This window comes from Arachis duranensis, chromosome 9 (assembly GCF_000817695.3).
Source record: "Arachis duranensis cultivar V14167 chromosome 9, aradu.V14167.gnm2.J7QH, whole genome shotgun sequence".
In the NCBI taxonomy this organism is placed as follows: Eukaryota; Viridiplantae; Streptophyta; class Magnoliopsida; order Fabales; family Fabaceae; genus Arachis; species Arachis duranensis.
The window spans coordinates 39,146,188-39,151,782 of NC_029780.3; positions in this window are offsets into that span (position 1 = coordinate 39,146,188).

Here is a 5,595-nt window from a genome sequence, read left to right on the forward strand (position 1 = left end):
GCCAACTTAGTGATAATCAAGTAATGACACATGACTCAACAAATTGAAATTCCAGACTCATCAATTCTTCAGGCCTAATCCTATAAACCATGATATTCAATTGGGTTTCATACCAGAGTACGTTTAAGTTAATGTTTGTGCTCAAATGCTAACTTAAACTGCAATATCTTTGGCCCAGAAACCTTTTCAAACAGTGGCGTTTAAGTTGCAGTTTAAGCTTAAACTGCAACTTAAACGCCAAACACTTCCAGTGATGCCTTTTGTGGAAGCACGTTTAAGTTCCAGTTTAACCTTAAACTGGAACTTAAACGTTGGACACTCCTGGAGGTGGTATAACTCAAGCATGTTTAAGCTTCAGTTTAAGGTTAAACTGTTAAACTGGAGCTTAAACGTGGAAATGCGAAAGCAACCCTGGAGGGTAAAGTAGTCGAACACGTTTAAGCTTCAGTTTAAGGTTAAACTAAAGCTTAAACGTGGAAATGAAGAAAGCAACCCTGGAGTGTGGAATGGTCAAACACGTTTAAGCTTCAGTTTAAGGTTAAACTGAAGCTTAAACGTGGAAATGAAGAAAGCACCCTGGAGGATGGAATTGTCGATGGCGTTTAAGCTCCAGTTTAAGCTTAAACTGGAGCTTAAACGCCACTGATAGTTCCCAGCATTATATGGCTTGGCAGTTTAAGTTCCAGTTTAAGCTTAAACTGGAACTTAAACTCCACATGTGATATTCAAGCTTCCTTTATTGATTTTGTTGCTTCCTTGCCTAGCCTCTTCTTCCCTGAAATCATCCAAACAACTGCATCAAAGTCTTGCAAAATTTCATGAGAAATCTTCCATTCATAGCATTCAAGTAATATAACTAAAAACTCATGGAATTTGCATCAAAATCATACTGTTTGGATGGTTCATTGCTTTGTTGTTCATTTAACCATTCTTGGTTACTTTAAGCTCAAGAAAATGCATAAAACAACTAAAACTAACAGAAAAATGCTAGTGAAACTAGCCTAAGTTGCCTTGGCATCACTACCCTCACTGGCGTTGAACGCCCATTGGGTGCTTTTTTGGCGTTCAACGCCCAAAATGTTTCTTACTGGCTTTTTCACGCCAGTGAGCTTCCAAATTCCCTTGTAACTTTGTGAATTCAAGCAATTGCTATTTTACCTTGAAGATACCTGACATATACCTGTAAAAAAAATCAATTAATTAACAAATACTTTGTAAATGGTTGGGTTGCCTCCTAGCAAGCACTTCTTTATTGTCATTAGCTAGACTATTATGGAGCTTTAATCAAGCCTCAGTTTTGAGCATTCTTGCTCAAAATTGCCTTCAAGATAATGTTTGACTCTCTGTCCATTAACAATGAACTTTTTATTAGAATCATTATCCTGAAGCTCTACGTATCCATATGGTGACACACTTGTAATCACATATGGACCTCTCCACCGGAACTTCAATTTTTCGGGGAATAATCTGAGCCTAGAATTAAATAGTAGAACTTTCTGCCCTGGCTCAAAGACTCTGGATGACAATTTCTTATCATGCCATCTTTTTGCTTTCTCTTTGTATATTTTTGCATTCTCGAAAGTATTGAGTCTAAATTCCTCTAGCTCATTTAACTGGAGCAATCGTTTTTCACCAGCTAACTTGGCATCAAGGTTCAGGAATCTGGTTGCCCAGTAGGCCTTATGTTCCAGTTCCACTGGCAAGTGACATGCCTTTCCATACACAAGCTGGTATGGAGAGGTCCCTATAGGGGTCTTGAATGCTGTTCTGTATGCCCACAAAGCATCATCCAAGTTTCTTGCCCAATCCCTTCTACGGTTAATTACAGTCCGTTCTAGGATTCTTTTGAGTTCTCTATTTGAGACTTCTGCTTGCCCATTTGTCTGTGGGTGATATGGAGTGGCCACCCTGTGGCTAACTCCATAATGAACCAAAGCAGAGTAGAGCTGTTTATTGCAGAAATGAGTGCCCCCATCACTGATTAGTACTCTAGGGGTGCCAAATCTGCTGAAGATATGTTTCTGGAGGAATTTTAACACTGTCTTAGTGTCATTAGTGGGTGTAGCAATAGCTTCCACCCATTTGGATACATAATCCACTGCCACCAGAATGTAAGTTTTTGAGTATGATGGTGGGAAAGGCCCCATGAAATCAATACCCCATACATCAAACAACTCAATCTCCAAGATCCCTTGTTGAGGCATGGCATAACTGTGAGGCAGATTTCCAGATCTTTGGCAACTGTCACAATTAAGTACAAACACTCGGGAATCCTTATAGAGAGTAGGCCAGTAGAAGCCACATTGGAGAACTCTTGTAGCTGTTCGCTCACTTCCAAAATGTCCTCCATACTGTGATCCAAGGCAGTGCCAAAGGATCTTCTGTGCTTCTTTTTTAGGCACACATCTACGGATTACTCCGTCTGCACATCTCTTGAAGAGATATGGTTCATCCCAAAGATAGTACTTTGCATCCGTGATCAACTTCTTTGATTGCTGCCTACTGTACTCTTTCGGTATGAATCTTACTGCCTTGTAGTTTGCAATGTCTGCAAACCACGGCACTTCCTGGATGGCAAAGAGTTGCTCATCCGGAAAGGTCTCAGAGATCTCAGTAAGAGGGAGGGACACCCTTTCTACTGGTTCTATTCGGGACACGTGATCTGCTACTTGGTTTTCTGCCCCTTTTCTGTCTCTTATTTCTATATCAAACTCTTGCAGAAGCAATACCTGTCTGATGAGTCTGGGTTTTGAATCCTACTTTGTGAGTAGATATTTAAGAGCAGCATGATCAGTGTACACAATCACTTTTGATCCTACTAAATAGGATCTGAACTTGTCAATGGCATAAACCACTGCAAGTAATTCTTTTTCTGTGGTTGTGTAGTTCTTCTATGCGTCATTTAAAACACGGTGAGCATAGTAAATGACGTGCATGAGCTTGTCATGCCTCTGTCCCAACACTGTACCAATGGCATGATCACTGGCATCACACATCAATTTAAATGGTAATGTCCAGTTTGGTGCAGAGATGACTGGTGCTGTGACCAGCTTAGCTTTCAGGGTCTCAAACGCCTGCAGACACTCCTTATCAAAGAAAAATGGCGTGTCAGCGGCTAGCAGATTACTCAGAGGTTTGGCAATTTTTGAAAAATCTTTTATAAACCTCCTATAGAATCCTGCATGCCCCAGAAAGCTTCTGATTGCCTTAACATTTGCAGGTGGTGATAATTTTTCAATTACCTCTACCTTAGCTTGATCCACCTCTATACCCTTGTTCGAGATTTTGTGCCCAAGGACAATTCCTTCAGTCACCATAAAGTGACATTTTTCCTAGTTTAAAACCAGATTCGTCTCCTGGCATCTCTTTAGAACAAGTGCTAGATGGTCAAGACAGGAGCTGAATGAGTCTCCGAATACTGAAAAGTCATCCATGAAGACTTCCAAAAATTTTTCCACCATATCAGAGAAAATAGAGAGCATGCACCTTTGAAAGGTTACAGGTGTATTACACAGACCAAATGGCATCCTTCTGTACGCAAATACTCCGGATGGACATGTGAATGCTGTTTTCTCTTGATCCTGGGGATCTACTGCAATTTGATTATAACCTGAATATCCATCCAGGAAGTAGTAGTATTCATGACCTGCCAGTCTTTTTAGCATCTGGTCTATGAATGGTAAAGGAAAATGATCTTTTCTGGTGGCTGTATTGAGCCTTCTGTAATCAATACACATACGCCGCCTTGTAACTGTTCTTGTGGGAACCAGTTCATTTTTTTCATTATGAACCACTGTCATGCCACCTTTCTTAGGGACAACTTGGACAAGGCTTACCCAGGGGCTATCAGAAATAGGATAAATAATCCCAGCCTCTAGTAATTTAGTGACCTCTTTCTGCACCACCTCCTTCATGGCTGGATTCAGCCGCCTTTGTGGTTGAACCACTGGCTTGGCGTCACCTTCTAATAGGATCTTGTGCATGCATCTGGCCGGGCTAATGCCCTTAAGATCACTGATGAACCACCCAAAAGCTGTCTTATGTGTCCTTAGCACTTGAATTAGTGCTTCCTCTTCCTATGGCTCTAAGGTAGAGCTTATGATTACAAGAAAGGTATCACCTTCTCCCAGAAATGCATATTTCAGAGATGGTGGTAATGGTTTGAGCTCGAGTTTGGGAGGTTTCTCCTCTTCCTGAGGGATTTTCAGAGGTTCTACTATTCTCTCTGGTTCCTCTAGATTAGGCTGAACATCTTTAAAGATATCCTCTAGCTCTGATTCGAGACTCTCAGCCATATTGACCTCTTTTACCAGAGAGTCAATAATATCAACGCTCTTGCAATCATTTTGGGCGTTTGTCTTCAATCATGCCTGATGGGTATTTAATGGAGCCATCAGCAAGTTGGAGACATATCCGAGTTGGTTTAACTTCATCAGTCAACCCAAGCTTTCTGATAGTAGCTGCAGGTATTAGATTAATACTTGCCCCAAGATCACATAGAGCTTGCTTGGTACAAGTACCTTCTAATGTGCATGGTATCATAAAGCTTCCCGGATCTTTAAGCTTCTCAGGTAAGCTTTTCAGAATGATTGCACTGCATTCTTCAGTGAGGTAAACTTTCTCAGTTTCCCTCCAATCCTTCTTATGACTTAAGATCTCTTTCATGAACTTTGCATAAGAGGGTATTTGCTCAAGTGTCTCTGCAAACGGAATCTTTATTTCAAGAGTCCTGATGATTAGATTTTTGACGGTTTAGAATTTCACTAATGAAATCTCGTTGTAAAGTATAGTTTCTAAACCAAACAATAATCCTTTCATGCAAAAAGTTGTTTGTCACTAGTACAAACCCCTAAATTTATAAACCGAAGTATTGAACCTCGGGTCGTTCTCCCTAGGAATTACAATAAAGTGTCTTGTTATTAGTTTGAGTTGTTTTGGGGTTTTGATAAGAGGCATGAAAGTAAATGGCAATGAAAGTAAACTAACAACTATAAAAGACTCTTGGCAAGGTATGAAAACTAGAAGTCCTATCCTAGTTATCCTTCTCAATTGTGATGAGAATTGTTCATTACTACCACTTAGTTAACCTCTAACCATGAAGGAGAGTCAAGTGGCTAACCTCTAACCATGAAGAAAAGTCAAGTGGATGAATCAATTTTGATTCCTCAAGTCCTAATCAACTCCTAAAGGAAAGACTAGCTTTAGAGGTATTCAAATCAATTAGCAACTTCTAATTATCAATCAACAAGGGAGTTAGATAACTCAAGAGTCACTAATCACTCTACCTAAGCCAAGAGGAACAAAAGCTACACTAAAATCCAACCAAGCATTTCATCAAACACTTGGAAGGCATAAAAGAAAAGCATAGTAAATTGATAACAAGAATAGAATCTAACAACAATCATTGCAAAGAATTAATCAACAATCAATCAAGGAAATCACACTTATCATGAATTACCTCAAATTGCATTATTGAAAGAAAACAAAGGGCAACAATCTATCCAAAACAAAATGAAGAATTACAATTATTAAAGCACATAACTAGAAAGAGAGAGATGAGAAGATTGAGAATTGATAAAGGAAAATTGAATCAAA